Below are 18,369 nucleotides of genomic sequence, written 5' to 3'. Positions count from 1 at the left end.
TTAAAGTGAGGAAGTAGTTATTTATATTATATTTAAAATGTAAAGTCTTAAATTATCGATGTGTTCAATTAAGATGATTATGTAATTGTAAGTGATCTGAGAAGGAGGAAGTGTAATGGAATCTTTTATTTACGTGAAGAGCAATTGCAAGGTAATTTTTTTGAAGCCACTCTTTTATTATTGCAGCGACATTTCTCAGCTACCTTTCTCTTACAGCTTTTAATTGGTCGTGGTTCTTTTCAGAAGCAGAAAAGGAACCAAGTGCAACTAACAGAGTACTGATTGCACTTCACGAGTGACTGTGTGTAGCCGGCCGGAGTGGCCGAGCGGTTCTAGGCGTTACAGTCTGGAACCGCGCGATCGCTACGGTCGCAGGTTCGAATCCTGCCTCGGGAATGGATGTGTGTGATGTCCTTAGGTTAGTTAGGTTTAAGTAGTTCTAAGTTCTAGGGGACTCATGACCTCAGAAGTTAAGTCCCATAGTGAAAAAAGAAATAAAAACAAAAAAAGACAGTGTGTAGATATAGTAATTTGCAGCTTCAGCACAGCAGCGCGCAAGATACAGCAGTACTGCAACGCATTACCCAAATTTGCCTACAATAGAGGCAAGAAGTAAATATTTTGATTTTTTATTCAATCGGGGCCAACTTATGTCATTCAGAGAGATCAGTTTTGCAAATGTGATTATAGTAGCTTTTATGTCAAAGTTCATTATTCAGGCAGTTTATACTGTTTAAAATTCTTGCAGTCAGATTGTTAACTTTTACAGTATGAAAAATTGCCTTTACATTACGGCAATTAATTATTACTACAGTGCAGCGTTTCCTTCACAATAAGACAGTACAAGTTTCATTACGACAGTTCATTTACACTACTGGCCATTAAAATTGCTACACCACGAAGATGACGTGCTACAGAACCGAAATTTAACCGACAGGGAGAAGATGCTGTGATATGCAAATGATTAGCTTTTCAGAGCTTTCACAGAAGGTTGCCGCCAGTGGCGACACATACAACGTGCTGACATGAGGAAAGTTTCCAACCGATTTCTCATACACCAGTTGCCTGGTGAAACGTTGTTGTGATGCTTCGTGTAAAGAGGAGAAATCGGTACCATCACGTTTTCGACTTTGATAATGGTCGATTTGTAGCCTATCGCGATTGCGGTTTATCGTATCACGACATTGCTGCTAGCGTTGGTCGAGATCCAATGACTGTGAGCGGAATATGGAATCGGTGGGTTCAGGAGGGTAATACGGTAAGTCGTGCTGGATCCCAACTGCCTCGTATCACTAGCAGTCGAGATGACGGGCGTCTTATCCGCATGGCTGTAACGGATCGTGCAGCCACGTCTCGATCCCTGACTCAACAGATGGGGACGTTTGCAAGACAACAACCATCTGCGCGAACAGTTCGACGACGTTAGCAGCAGTATGGACTATCAGCTCGGAGACCGTGGGTGCGGTTACCCTTGACGCTGCATCACAGACAGGAGCGCCTGCGGTGGTGTACTCAACGACGAACCTGGGTGCACGAATGGCAAAACGTCATTTTTTCGGATGAATTCAGGTTCTGTTTACAGCATCATGATGGTCGCATCCGTCTTGATGGTATGGGGTGTCATTGGTTACACTTGTCGGTCACATCTTGTTCGCATTAACGGCACTTTGAACAGTGGACGTTACATTTCAGGTGTGTTACGACACGTGGTTCTACCATTCATTCGATCCCTGCGAAACCCTACATTTCAGCAGGATAATGCACGACTGCATGTTGCAGGTCCTGAACGGGCCTTTCTGGATACAGAAAATGTTCGACTGCTGCCCTGGCCAGCACATTCTCCAGATCTCTCACCAATTGAAAACGTCTGGTTAATCCTGGCCGAGTAACTGGCTCGTCACAATACGCCAATCACTACTCTGGATGAACTGTGGTATCGTGTTGAAGCTGCATGGGCAGCTGTACCTGTACACGCCATCCAAGCACTGTTTGACTCAATGCCCCAGCGTATCAAGGCCGTTATTACGGTCAGAGGTAGTTGTTCTGGATACTGATTTCTCAGGATCTAAGCACCCAAATTGCCTGAAAATGTAATCAAATGTCAGTTCTAGTGTAATATATATGTTGAATGAATACCCGTTTTTCTTGGTGTAGCAATTTTAATGGCCAGTAGCGTATTATTTCAGCTCAGTTCTTACACTCATAAACAGTACTTCAGTCTTATTTTTATTAATTTTGAAAACTGTCATTATGTCGTCTTACTTGTACACGCTGGAGAATAAGAGTACTGGTGTATTTTTCTCGCATGACAGCCGATTCAGTCCGAACAGATATACCTTGATATGGTGGGAGGTAAGAACAAGTACTGCACCCGGGAACGTTGCCGAGGATTATCGTTTTGTTGGGCCTCGTGTTTTGGTGTGGGGAGACACAATGTTGCTTGGGCGTATCGATCTCGAAACCTTGGAGCACGGTATACTCATGTGTCAAAGTTATTGCGACATTATACTCTTTCCTCGTGTGCGTCCTTTCGGGGGTGCATTCGGCCGTGACTTTATTTTTGGGGATGAGGCTGCCTGGCCACCTCAAACAGTGCAGATGGAGGAGATCTGGGAAAGAGATGATATTCAGCGTGTTGACTGCCCTGACCATTTCCCCTACTTAAACCCCATCGAGTAGCATGGAATGCCCTGGGGAGATGTTTTGCAGCACGTCCACATGCACCAATATTCACGTAGTAGTTCTCATCTGCGTTGGTGCAGCAATGGAACACCCAACCACAAGAACTTCTTACCAAAACTATGTACAGCGTGGGGACATGTTGCAGAGCATCCAAGGCTGTCCGTGGTTGTGATTAAAGGTGTTGTCAACTACATCCCGCCTTTTTAATGTCCCAGGGACCCTCACAAATCACGATAACTTCACTGTAATGATTGTCTTTGAATAAAAGTTAATTTTCTTCTTCTCAATCCGTATTTCTCTCAGTTACTTTTTGCACTGCACAGTTGCAGTTCTTTCTACCTATGGTCCACTTTTAATCGAGATATGTAACTTGGCAATGATGCATCATGCCAAAGTTGGTTTCGTCCATGATTTTTTGCACAACAGTCCAACTGTTCTTCCCTTTTGCTTACGTCTCATGGAGGGCGCCGTGCAGTATGACATCGTCATACTTAACACTATGCCGTCCGGCGACACCACAGTGGTGTCGCGTGTACATAGTATCGCTCAGTGGCCAGCGACAGCACTTTAGTATCGTTGGCATTCTGTTGGTGTTTTGCTTAGGTAACAATAAGTGACACACGTCAATAGGCATTTTGTTTTTATAAGTACTTGTGCCTCTTCATCAAGGCAGACAAAAGACACGATACGATTATTTACGATGAATGCGCGGACGTATTGTCTGACGTTCCGGACGACTTGGTCAATTGGGAAGAAGACATCGGAAATAAAAAAAATGAAAGTGGAGCAGAATGGTCGGAAGACAGTGAAATATGTCCAAGAAGAATTCGGCGAACGCTACGGTTGCTAACTGATTCGGATGAATCAGACGAAGAACACAGTGCACAGTGGCTACTCTTTGATTTACGGAGGACCAATAATAAATCCGATGGATATCCGGGTCCAAACATATTTTCGAAAGATACACAGAGCGTCGAGGATATCGTAGAATTATACTATGAGATCGATCTATTTGAATATATTAGCAACGAAACCAACAAGTACTACAGTCAAATTTGCTATAGAAGGGAACTGGATAAAAAATACCAAATTTGTCGATGTTATGGGAAACGAACTTAGAAAATCGTTTGGGCTTGCTATCCTTCTGGGAAGTGTAAAGAGAGCAAGGATCGATGATTATTGGTCAACGAATCCGTTGATACATGTAACGATATTTCGCAAAACGAAGTCCCGCAACCGATTCAGACAAATATTATCGTTTTTACTGATGTGTCGGCAGCTGGGCCAACACCTTGTAGATCGAGATGGCTGAAAATGCACGCTAGACTAACGCAGACGGGCGTGAAGTACTGGAACAGGCTACGTAATTAATGCTACGAAGAAAAGTACGTAGCTGGATTAATACTTATCTTTAATCAATCATTGTGGTACATCTCTCTTGACGATACACAGGAGACTTTAATTACAATCACTGTAAGGCTAATGGCGCCTTGCTAGTTCGTAGCCATTAACTTAGCTGAAGGCTATTCTGTCTCTCGGCTAATGAGAGAGAAAGGCTTCGTACATCTAGTCGCTAGCTAGGTCGTCCGTACAACTGGGGCGAGTGCTCTATCGTATCACGAGACCTGCCTTGTGGTGGCGCTAGGTCTGCGATCACCCAGTGGCGACACGCGGGTCCGACATGTACTAAATGGACCGCGGCCGATTTAAACTACCACCTAGCAAGTGTGGTGTCTGGCGGTGACACCACATTTACATTTTTCCGACAACAACAATAAAATGTATAATGCCGACCGGCCTTTCAAAGTGCAACTGGTATTTGATTATTTTTCCAAAAGTTTCAAGAAACTTTTAATTTAAGTCAAAACATCTCAATTGATGAAGGGGTAATACTGTGGCGTGGACGGTTAAAATTTAAAGTTTACAGTCCGTCGAAAATTACGAAATATGGCATAGTCATTCAGATGCTGTGTGATTCGAGTACGCGATACATTTCCTCATTGAAGATGTATTCCGTCGCTGGACCACCTTCAACGAAAACAGTGATGGAACTATTGACACCTTCATATGGAAAGTGGCATCGTCTCTACATGGATAATTATTATAACAGTGTAGAACCTGCAGAGAAGGTACTATATAGAAATTTCGAGTTTGTGTAACGATACGGCAAAATAGAGGATTTCCGAAAAAATTAAAGGGCGCAAAAGTCAATGTGTTTTAAGATTGTCATCAACGAAAACTAAAACGATACGAATAATCTCTACAGTGCCACTTTGACTGACACTCAAAGAAAATGTAGAAAAACCAATTACACAATAAAAAACCTGAGAGTGTATTAGAGAACAACAAATACATGAAATGAATGGATCAGGCACACCAATATTTGAGTTACTACCCCATATACAGAAAAACTATAAAATGGTCGAAAAAGGTTCGCATGTACCTCTTTAGCTGCGCATTATTTAATGCATTCTGTACATGTCAGTCTTTCAATACAGAACACGAGAGTCTTCGATTTCACTATTGTTTATTGAACGTGTCTGATTCGTGAATAAAAGACCAGTACCTGCTTCTGAGCAAAACTTGGTGGTTCCCAGTACATGAAGCACGTCTTACTACCATACGATTTACAGAATTTCTGGTCACATAAAACAACATCAACTAATACTTATTTCCGAAACGAGTAAACGAAAACGAAGAAACTGCCACGTATGTTACAAAAACAAAAAAAGAAGATCAAACTTAATGTGCAAGTCTTGTGGAGTTGGGTTGCATGTTGGAGACTGTTTTGCTGCGTATCATACGAAAGAGAAATAGTAAGTTCCAAAGACAAGGCAAATAAATATATGAAACAAACAAATTTTTTATTTATTTACATATGTATGTCATCGAAATCTCATGAAAGCGTGAGAACAGGGTTGAAAACTAACGATGAGATTAGTACAACTTAACAATTTATAATCTCCCGATAATATCAAGAACGGCCGGCGACGAGCCAAGTAATACGAATTAGCGCTGCCGGCTCCAAGTGAAAAGATTTCTACGAGACGTGCGGACGGCAGAATGTTAATGCAGGATTTATGCTGCAAAGATTTGTAGGATAGGTGCTCCGAAAATCTTAGTGCAAGGGAGAATGTTGCATATTTTGTTTGTCAAGCGTAGGAACACCAGGTTTCCCGACAACCCGGAACCATAGGTACAGTGTACAAGGAACGTCCTCTTCCTTTTGGCATTATGTGAACTCGTCTTGCGGTTTTCGACCTTGGCTTGTACAAGGTCACAATCGGGCGTGGTTTCTACGGTTCACTCTTGCCTGAGATGTTATCCTGAACCATTTAGTGGAAGAGCAGTTTCGCTAACAAGCTATAAAGCCGGTGGTGTCCCGTTATTAAGAGATCAATTAGACAGTCACTCTCAGATCATCTCGATCGACATTGCTGACTAAACATTGTTGAAAGCCGAGTTAATAAACGCTCTACTCACATTAACATGACCACCTGTCAGAAGCCCGGATAACCAATTTTTTGCAGTGTGAATTGCCCTCTCTGTTTATTGATTGGATAGCCACTGAATTGCTATTTATTTATTTAATGGGATAATAATAATTATTAAAAGGTGGCAATTTTATTTAAGCACTGTTTTTACTCTTTCGATTGTTGCGAGTCAGCGATAGTGCAATGGTGCTCGCTTTGGAGAATACATATTTTATAAGAATTATTTGGTCCAGGATCACGGTTGCGATTTAGACGGTATTCGCGTAATTGTACTGATTAAAAGTTATCGTTTCCGAAAGACGCAGGGATGAACATATATCTCTAATGGATGCATACTTTGCTGACCCATTGTGCCTTCCATAACGATGAGATCTCCCAGGGAATGCCACGAAAAGATTATCCAGAACCTAACGCTCCCTCCTCCGGCCTGGGTCTTTCTGATTATGGTTACTCCTTCCAGGCGTTTCATCCTGTATATAGCAATCGCGATTTGTCCGATGGAGCGCTTCATCTGAAAATGCCACCAGTAGGCACTCAGTGGACGTTCAGTTCGGACATAGACGCGCAAGCTGATGAACAGTAGTTGGCATGGGTGTATGAACAAGGCGCCTGTTACGGAGGCCTACACGCAGCAACATTCTTTGAACGGTACACTGTTGGTGTCCCGCTGGTTCACCTTGGCGGTCACTGCACAACAGTTGCACATCTGTTTGCTTGTATAATTCTCCACAGCTCTCATTCACGGTTACCTATGGCCTGCGATGCAACACAGATCCTCAGTGTCAGTTTCAGATAGCGCCATTTCGGCATGCACGCTATACTTTAAAAACGTCGGCACGAGAACAGTTTACAAACTTAGCCGTTTTGAATATGCTTCCACCCTTGCCCGGCAAGCCAATGCTCATGCCCTTTTGGATATCAGGTAAATCGCCCCTTTTCCCGCGTTATACCGACACTACTAGTGCTGCCACATGCAGTTTGTGGGTGGTTATTGCACGTTGATGTCGAAAGAGGGCGGCGGTCACGTTAATGGGAGGAGGAGGAGATTAGTGTTTAACGTCTCATCGACAACGAGGTCATTAGAGACGGAGCACAAGCTCGGGTTAGGGAAGGATGGGGAAGGAAATCGGTCGTGCCCTTTCAAAGGAACCATCCCGGCATTTGCCTGAAGTGATATAGGGAAATGACGGAAAACCTAAATCAGGATGGCCGGACGCGGGATTGAACCGTCGTCCTTCCGAATGCGAGTCCAGTGTGCTGTCCACTGCGCCACCTCGTTCGGTCACGTTAATGGGACTGTACCGTATACAGGGTGTAAATTTTAAGTTGACAAAGCAGAATAACTCGAAAATTAAGCTTCACACGAAAAAATGTGTAGAATCAAAAGTTAATTATTCTCGAGGGGGCATCTGCTGGTGCTAAAATTAACTCGCCACCCCAGTCCCCTGGGGGTGGGGCGGGAGGCAACTTTAAACTTTCAAATGGGAACCCCCATTTTTTCATGCAAATTCAGATTCTACATACAAAACTACGTACATTTTGTCTTAAATATGTGTTTTGATTCTTGGTAGTTGGCGCTGTAATTCAAGAAAATCCATGTTCTCATTATTGCGTGGAAAATGGTTACGGATAAATAAAAAATTGTTATTTACTTCGTAAATTTCGATACACTAAAACTAAAACAATGTTATTTAACTTAATAAATTTATGAATGTCGTCTTCTACGTTTTTCCAACCGAAACTAAAAGACTCAAATTAAGCAAGCACCCCAGTTGTGAGACTTCTCGACAAACAAGAGTGGTTACTCCGAATCTAATAAAAATTTAGGTTCCTGAGTCAATTAGCCGTTTAGTTAATGAGTTCACTCGTTAGTAAGTAGGATGTCTGGTCACTTAGTTAGCTAATCAGATGATTTGTTTGATAATTAAAAGTTGTGTGGCTTCATGACCACGAAAAAAACAAAACTTTTCCAAATCTGCGGAAAAAATTATATTTCGGTAAACATTTGTAGAACTCTAATTCCTCTCTCTCAAACTCCACCCCATGGGGAGAGAGGAAGAGTTTTAGTCTTAGCGAATCAAAATTTATGAAGTGAATTAGTATTTTTTTATCTTTCCGTGACCATTTCCACGCAGAAATGAGAACAAGGATTTTCTTGAATGACAGCTCCAACTACCAAGAATCAAATCAAATATTTAAGACAAATTATACGTAGTTTTTTATGTAGAATCAGATTCTGCATGAAAAAATGGGGCCTCCCATTTGAAATTTTAAAGTTGCCTCCCGCCGCATCCCCAGGGGGCCGGGGTGGCGGGATAATTTTAACACCAGCAGATGTCCACCTCGAAAATAATCAGTTTTGGATTCTACACATTTTTTCGTGTGAAGCTTATTTTTTGAGGTATTCTGCTCTGCCAACTTAAAATTCACACCCTGTATACTGGTATCCTTTCTAGATGTGAGCCTACCGTTGTTTTATAGCCCATTCTATCAGTTCCTGTTAGCCCCATGGTAAATGCCACCACGAGACAGCTACACGTGGAAGAGCAATGTGTTTTGTCTCTTCTTTCCGTTGAATGTGCGCATGCTCAAAGGAGAAATTCTCCGAGATAGGAGTCGAAATTCAAACAATCCTTCTTGTAAAATAAATCTGTCTTTCACTCCGGATTTTCAAAAGACAAGCGTGTCGGGAACAACAGTGTTGATTAACTTCTTCTATCCTATTTTTCCAACACCGTAGGTTCGCTTTTCAACGCTTTTAATAATAAAATCTTCCTTTAATATTACTGAAACGGTTTTTTTTCTTATTTTAATACCGTTACTAAATAGAATCATTCTTCTGTTTTCGGAGTAATTCGGAGCTTTTATTATATGTATGTAAGTATATGTATCTGGTTTGTACAATGGCTAAGCTCATACTACAGAATTTATAAAAAAATTTCTTTTTTTCTTTGTTGGGACTGTTATGTTTCACATTCATGAAGTCACATACGAAATGTAACTCTCTGAGATCCTCCTTGGCATTCCGCATTTCGTTGGCAGTCTACAGGGCACCTGCTGTGATACATGGTTTCTCCTGTCGAACTGTATCCGCTGCACTCCGCCAGAGAGGTGCCCCTAACAAATAACAAAATACTAAATAGTATTTAGAAAATACTTAGAATGTTATCTAAACGAAATTAACCACTTTTTGGACTACTCTTGTCTTATTTAACAATTATTAAACTGTTTATCGTTTATAGACTACTATGTTAAGAAAATTTCACACCTCTAAAATCTGTGTGAAAATTTCCTAATTAACTTCAAGCAATTATATACTCTCACGTTGTGTTTGTGCGTTTGTGCCTATGTGCGTTCGTAAGTGTACTCGCACGCATGCATCAGTGCATGACTCTTGATCCATCTTGGCTTAAGACACTCTGCGCACAACTAGATGGCGTCTTTAATATTATGGATACGCTTCTCGTAGGCCAGTTTCAACAATGCAAACTCCTTTCGTTTGTTCTTCAAATATTAGCATTTCCGATGAGTAACTGTGGAAGGAAGGAGATGACGTACCCCTGGCAAGTCACAGTACAATAAATCGTCTAGAAGCCAATTTGCAGAACACAAACCATTCCTGCAAGTGGGCAAATAGGTCGGAAATCCTTGTTCAACAGACCAGTTATTACTGCAGCTGAGGGAGGAATAACTTCATAGCAGAACTACGCCTTAAGAAGATATTTCTTCCCAATGTTTCAAAGTCTTCTTTACCACTTTATAATGTAGTTCAATATCATATTTTCTTTCAATTTGTTGTGAAACAGCCTAGATCCAAGTAGGATAGCATACTAACGCCGGATTCCCGCGTGAGGCAAACTATTGAGTAAACTAGCTGTGTGACCAAAGGACGGTGAGTCTGACCCTGACTTCACAGGCGGACATGGGAGATCACGTCTCAGACTAATTTTCAGTCGTGAGTTTGCCTTTTCTGTGGTTGCGTCATATTACAACATCTACGTAGTGCTGAGAACAACAAGATAACAACTAGTGCCATTAAAAGTTGTGTGATGAAGTTGCAAGACTTGAACCAAGGACCTCTCGCTCCGCAGCTGCTGACGCTAACCACGGGACCACGGCGCTCCTGCGCTGACATCATCCTTGATGTTGCCTATGTTGCCCATGGACTACTCAGTTTGTATATTTTGCTTATTTTTTCATAGTTCCACACAACTTCTTCCTGTTTTCTCAACTGATCTGTGTTCAGTTTTTCAAGGCCTATCCACTTTGCCAAATTATAACTAAATCTGAGGGGGGTGCGATGGGGAGGTTCCCTTGTAAGAACAACACACACCCAAGCCCGAGGGAGGACTTAAACATCTGGTGACATGATGCTTCTACCCCCGCGGCCACTCCGCGCTGTGAGGACTGTCTAATTGAGCACTGATCAGTTATGTTGTGCAACAAACATATTTTATGTTGTATATTAAGTTACACGTAATGGGCAATATTAAACAAAGTACATGATTTACACGTGGAATACTACAGTATTACAATTTGGCATTCCAGCCCGAGGTGCTGCACCCTTGACGATTTGACCAATATACACTTACTTGCAGTCATTGGAAGTGATTTTATATGTAACAATGCCTTTACTTTGTATCGCATGAATATTGAAGCTGACTTTTTACAGATTACCTGAATACAGATTACCTGAACACAATGTTTACACTGACGTGCTCTACAGTACTGAATTTGGAACGTCATTGAGTAGTACGCTTTGCTAAGACCCAACACCTTCGTTATCATAGTAATCACGGTACTTACCTCGAATTTGTTGCGCCTGTCGATGTGGGTATCTGTGGGCAGTTTGTGGAATGCTCTCTAGGCCAGTAATTTCTTCTTGGAGCTTCGATCGCCGGCCGGGGTTGCCGAGCGGTTCTAGGGGCTACAGTCTGGAACCGCGCAACCGCAACGGTCGCAGATTCGAACCCTGCCTCGGGCATGGATGTGTGTGATGTCTTTAGGTTAGTTGGGTTTAAGTAGTTCTAAGTTCTAGGGGACTGATGACTTCAGCAGTTAAGTCCCATAGTGCTCAGAGCCATTTGAACCATTTGAGCTTCGATCGAAGGAAAATACACATGGTTTTCATCCTTGAAGTCAATTAAATTTCAAGAGATGTAGGTAGGATTCGTTTTCTGCAGCAAAATGTGCAACGTGCGGCAAAATAGTACCACTTTTTCTATCTACTGCATTTCTAAATCTAGATGGATAGTATGCAAATCACACTTAAGTACCTGCAGAGGGTTCATCGAGTCACCTTCACAATAAATATTACTCCACTTTCGCACAGCACGCGGAAAACAACGAACACCTATACCTTGCCGTGCGTGCTCTGATTTCCCTTATTCTATTATGGTGATGGTTTTTCCCTCTGTAGGTTGACGTCAAAAATAAATTTTTCGCATTCGGAAGAGAAGGTTGGTGACTGACATTTCGTGAGAAGATCCGCTGTAACGAAAAAGTGTCATAATGATTCTTACCCCAGATCCTTTATCATGTCCGTGACACTCTGTCACCGGTTTCTCGTTAGTAATAAAGTGCTGCCCTTCTTTGGACTTTCTCGATGTACTCCGTTAATCGTAACTGGTAAGGATCCAATACCGTCCAGCAGTACTCCAAAAGGGAACAGACGCACGTAGTGTAGGCAGTCTCTTTAGTAGATCTGTTGCATCTTTTTTAGTTATCTGCCAATAAAACGTAGTCTTCGATTCCCCTTACAAATAACATTTTCTATTTTGTGAGGATTCTTATTTTTCTAATACTCTGAATTTACTCATAAGTATGCTGAAAGTACTTTTTATGACACTTCGAGCACTTGAATTTCGATAGACGTAGATTCTCTCTGTTGGAAACACACTCTGCTACTATAAAGTTTTACCATATACGTTTAAGCGGGAACCATCATCCTCTACAATAGCAAAATTAGCTGGCATTGCAAGGGAATTTTTCACGAAACCGGTGTACAATGATCTGTTTTGAAATGTAACCTCTATCCCAACTTCTAATGTACATTAGCATACAGGCAGCAATAATCAGAATCAGGTGAAACTATTAATACATACTGAAATTCTTCTTGTAATAATCGGATCCCGTGGAGGGACAATGTGTTTTCAGGCCAGAGCTCCTGCACAGCCCGCAGAGCGTCATAGCTTTCTAACCCCGTATTGTTTTATTTTATTTTTTGTGTCATCAGTTTGTGACTGGCTTGTTGGGCCTCACCACGAATTCCTCTCGTGTGGCACACTTTTCGTCCCAGAGTAGCACATGCAACCTACATCCTCAATTATTAGCTGGATGTACCCCAGTCTCTTTCTATAGTTATTACTCTCTAAAGTTCCCCCTAGTAGTATCCAATGTCTAGTAATATGCCTCTCTGTCTTATTGTCAGTGTATGGTCCATGTTTTTGAGTGCGCCTGGAGTTACCGGCACCTGAAACAAAATCAATATTTTGGTTGCAGGTGACACCAACAAACTGAAATGAACGATCCCAAATGGAGTAGTCATAATCCCATCTGTAGATTTAATTTCTGTTGAAGATCTCTACGAGACCTCGCCAAACACATCACAGATGCCAGCAGAATCTGAGACGCTCGGGGCAGTACTAAAGCAGAAAATTTCACAAGCTGTGACATCGTCGCGAAAAAACACTGTGAGCCGTATATGTAATAAGTTTCCTTTAATTTACGTCTATGGTCACAATCTTTTCTGTTAAACAGATTACCGGTTTCAGTCTTTAATGACCATCATCAGATCTGTCTCATAATAACATTAGGGCTTTGTTTTTATGAGACAGATCTGATGATGGTCATTAAAGACCGAAACCGGTAATCTTTTAAACAGAAAAGATTGTGAGCATAGACGTAAATTAAAGGAAACATAAAACAGAAAATGCTTACCACCGCGGTGTTCATCATCAAAAACCAGGAACAACGTTTTGACGACTTCCAAACCGATTTTTTTTTTCGGATCGACTGACAAATTACTAGCCATTCAAAATCGTTCTGCAGTAATTCACCTAGAATACCCATGCAGCTATTTCCACAAGTACGTTGCGTCAACGCTACGTAATTAAGGGCTCCAATCTCCATCAGGCTTCAGGAGTCAACTATGTCGCAAATAACAAGTGCAATGGGCCTACCCCAAACTACCTCCAGGCCAGGTGTATGTGAGTGACGATCTTTCAGATTAATATTTATTTACAAAGTTATTGGTTGATGATTTTTTTATTATTTAAACAGAGGATTGCTGTCCTATTAATTACTGGTAACGTTTTTCTAACGACCAGTATTATTGTGCTAAACGACCATTTTAATGCTGTTATTTCTTTCTACTCTTTAAATGCTTAGATAGAAAATACATTACTGTGCTGAAAATGCAAATAAAGTAATAAAAATACATCTCAGCGAAGAAATGGATTATTATATATTACTATAATTATTTGTATGAATTGCTTAAGTGCATCCTTGATCGCTTCGGAGGTTTCAGGTATAAATTTACTTAATGTAGTTTTTGGAACACAGAATAAATATTAAAAACTTTTAAAGGCACTCCTACGACCAAACAGCGTATAGTTGCTTGATGTTTAACTTTTTACCGTAACTGCTTATCTCGCATTCACATCTGACTTTGAAATCACTGGTAAAACACATTACAGAAGGCAGTCAAACTTAGCTTGAGAGATTCGTAATAAGTCTTTGAAATCTTCAGTGTAACGATTTCTTAGCTCCATGTTAACGAAATTGTGTGCCCTATTTCCCTTCATCTCTCCAGTTCATAACCCACCGTCGTCTTTTTCCCGTATTTCTTGCGGTCCCACCAACCAGTTCATTTTCTGTGCTAGAACAGCAGCAGGAAATGACGTCACCACAACGCAGCTCTCGATGAGGAACTCGTTCATGGCCCTCCTCGCACGGTCAACTGAACCGCGATTTCGTTGGCACTTCTTTCCGTGTGAACTGTTCTCGATCCACCACCACCGATGATGTTACATCTCTCATGGCAGGAGAATAAAGTACGAAAGCGCAGCACACACTAGTGTTCGCTTACGTGACAACCGGCCTGACCCTATGATCTGACGGGCTCGGATAAAAAAGCGTGCCACGCCTTCGTACGAACTTTCAAGTTTTTGTGTCCATGGCCATACCACTCCTGGCTCGTGGGTAGTTCACAAGGCCAAATGTATGTTAGATTACGTGATTCAATTAACCGTGGAAATCCGACCTCACAGAAAGCAGAGCTGGTGTCATTCCTTTTTCGCTGTTGTTTTACCACCGAAAGTAAACTGTGTAGGGCAACGGACAGAAAAACGCAAGAGAAGATAACAGTTGGTTAGGAAGTGGAGCCTAAATAGGATATCATGACCATAGAATTTAGAAGATTGAAACCAAGCAATAGATAACCAGTATATTTTTGAAGGAGCGTCAGAAGAAGAATTTGACTACCCTCTGTATTAATGTGAAATCTGCAGAAGGCGCCAAAATAAAACTTCATGTCAATTTACGCTATTTAGCCTCGGGAGAATTTGAAGCGTCTGGAATTCTAGTCCAAGAACGATATTTACAAACCTATCCACAAACCGCTTAAACAATTTATGTGCAATTTATTACGTAATGGCAAATGGTACGACTCATTTTCTGTTACCACTAGACTTTTGACATGTAACCAGTGCCGGATGCTGACCGTTAGCTGTCACAGAACTTCAGCTCCTGACAATAACTCCTTAAGTTTCTGAATTATTTGCTCAACTCTTTTCGTCAGAAACCAGTAATGACGAGCGTTTTGAAAGTCTCTTGGTCGTTGCCAATCCTGTGTCTCTGTAATGTTGCCTAGTTGTATTATTCGACACTGGATCACCTGCCTACAGCTCCAGAAACACAGAATTTCACCCTCTCCAAGTGTTATCACGCAATTCATATTTTTGATACGTGACTTGCTCCCGTACGCTTGCCTGTGTCGTAAAAGAATTTGTTTCGTTTTCATGGGTCGCTTAGTCCACGAGAACATGACTCAAGCTTGTATGTCACCTTTCCTAAGATACACACCTTACAAATTTCCTTTATTATTTCAGTTTCTCTTCAAATATAACTGTAACGTTTCAGGGAATCAGAAAGTTGTTTCCACAACAACGTTGAATAACGAGTCTATTCCACGAAAAAACTGCACTGCTGAAAGTACCATACAGAACTTATTCCTCTGCCAACTGAGACATCGATCTGTTCAAATAAAAATTCGTTGTTTGGCACTACCAACAAATCAACAAACATCGTTTGACTCTTTTTGCTTCTCTGAATCACATCAGATTAATTGTATTGGTTTCTAGGAGAAAACAACCCGTGACGTAATTTGCTTTCATTTTTTCCATTCCGACAATCACCGTCGTTACTAATTAACGTCCTTTGAGAGAAGTACGAGAAACTCAAACAGAAAAAAATTTACAGACGGGAAGCTCTTCAGAGGCTGGCTTTGTCTGTGTGGCACACCTTTTCATTAACATTCCTGTGGGGTTCCTTTTACGCCTTTTGCATTTGTACAAAGATATCTTCCATCCACATATGCTGAGTGCTGCTGAAAAAAATACAGCCTAACCTCACTACTGCTTGAGATTTTAATTACAAAACTTTATGAAGCGATAGAATAACGTAGTGTTGTATCCAACTGTCCTTTCCTTAGGAGTGATTTCACCTGACTGCGTGAGGGTGCTCTGAGAACTTCTGGGCCCGATAATGAGAGTGAGATTCAGTGGTCTCAAAAACCTTTCTGTTTTCAACATAGTCCCCTCTAATTCTCTTCGTCCAGCGATGATCAAGGGAAATTATCCAGTTTCTGTAGACACCATGGAAATGCTGTCAATTCCTGTCCACTGCTGGAAGCGCTACATGGTTAGAAGAAATCGCTGACCGGCAAAGAAGAGGGTGATATGTAACCTTTTCAGATCTGGGGGCGGATATTCAAACACTTCATCCTCCAGATCTTTCACTTTACCCATTGGCTTTGGATTGTCTTCGCGAGAGATGAATTTCATCTTCTCCAAACCATTACTTTCTCGAATATTTACATTCAGGTCTGATAGAAGGTTACAATAGCACACCGTATTCTTGTTACATCTTTTCGAAGATAATAAATAAAATTACCTTGGTAGCACAAAACAAAGATGAATGTTCTTTCCCACTTTGATATCCTCGCCTTCTTTGTAGCTTCTGTGCACTGTTTCTACTGTTCTGATTCTGATGTATTGTTCTGTTCGAATATTTCTGATATGGTTACGCTTTTCGGTTGTTCTTCAGACAGATCACCTTTGACATTTTTATGGCTATGTTTAAAGTCGGCAGCCCGTTACCTAAGGGCTTAACTCATCATACACACTTACGAGTCTTGAATACGGTTTACGATTTTTCTAAGAATTCTGTTGCGGCTGCATTTTATTGACATTCTTCATATAGACCATCTTGGAAAGTTTCACGGTCTTGTTTAAATTCGGCAGTACATTATTTCGTGGTGAAACCTGAAGGAAATGAGTGACTACCCACGCTGATGAACATGGAAAGAATTTTGATTGTCATCAAATTGTCTTTGATAGATAAATTTTCCTTTGCACTATATTTGATTTACTCTGTTTCCGAGAATTTTTGCGCCCCGCATCTTCTTCAGACAATTGTCTACAGCCAATAATTAGACATAACGGCTTGCTATTTCACACGGAGCTCTTTCAAAGATTCATCAACCTCTGGGGATCAAATACGCCGAGGTAAATTGACGAGACAGAGATATTTACTGATCAAGATGATAATACATAGTTGGTGTGGGTAATAGCTTGTTTACTTTAACGTAACCCGATCAGCTGAGCAACTAACAATGAATAATCAGAGAAATATTCTGAGAATTGTAGCAAAATAAAATGAAAATACTCTGAACACCATGGGATTGAACAAGACGGCTACTTATGGCCAGCGCGCAAAAACATGGTACATGAATTTAACTCAGATAACAAATAGTAGTTAATGCAGCAGAGTGTAAAATAGATAAAATTACAAGCCGTAATAGAAATCATTGGGTGACTCGAGATGCATTGAATTTATCTGATGATAGAAGAAAATTTAAAAATGTAGCAAATTACGCAGGAGAAAGTGAATACAAACGTTTATACAACGACAGTGACCGGAAATGCAAAACTGCCAAGCGGGACTGCTAGAGGACAAATGTAATGATTTAGAAGTATATTTTTGTAGGGGAAAGGTAGATAGCGCCTACAGGAAAATGAAAGCGGCCTCTGGAGACAAAAGACGCAGCTGTGTGAATTTCAAGAGCTCAGAGTCCTAGCAAAGAAGGGATAGCTGAAAAGTGGAAGGAGTACGTAGAGGTTCAATACAAGGGAGATGAACTTGAAAGAAACATTATAGAAAGGAAAGAGAACGTAGATGATGATATGGGAGATGTGACACGGACAGAATAATTTGACAGATCTCTAAAAGATCTAAGTCGAAATAATGCCTCGGGAATAACGATTCTCTGCCAGAGTTACTGATAAGCTAGGGAGTGACAGTCGTGACAACACTCTTCTATCCGGTGTGCAAGATGTAAGAGACAGGCGAAATATTCTCAAGAAGAATGTAGTAATTCCGATTCCAAAGAAAGCAGCTGCTGACAAGTGTGAAAATTACTGGACTCTCAGTTTAATAAGTCATTGTTACAAAATACTAACACAAATGTTTTACAGAAGAATCGAAAAACTGGTAGAAACCGACACTGTGGAAGACTAGTTTGTTTTCCGGAGAAATGTAGCGACATTCGAGGCCAAACTGACATTACGACCCATTATATAAGATAGGTAAAGGAAAGGCAAACCTACATTTACATCATTTTTAGACTTGGAGAAAGCTTCTCAGACAATGTTGGCTGGAATACTCTCATTGAAATAATGTTGGCAGGAATACTCTCACTGAAATTCTGAAGGTAGTACAATACAGGAAGCGAAAGGGTACTTACAACTTGTTAAGAAACCATTCGACAATTGTAGTAGCCGAGTGGCATGAAAACAGACGCATTGGCTGATAAGGGAGTGAGCCAGGCTTGCAGCCTATCACCGATGTTATTCAGTATGTATAATGAACAAGCAGTAATGGAAACCAAAGAAAAAATTGGAGCTGGAATTAA

This window comes from Schistocerca piceifrons, chromosome 6 (genome assembly GCF_021461385.2).
Source record: "Schistocerca piceifrons isolate TAMUIC-IGC-003096 chromosome 6, iqSchPice1.1, whole genome shotgun sequence".
Lineage (NCBI taxonomy): Eukaryota > Metazoa > Arthropoda > Insecta > Orthoptera > Acrididae > Schistocerca > Schistocerca piceifrons.
The sequence above is the reverse complement of the archived record's forward strand: the minus strand, read 5'-3'. Positions refer to the sequence as shown.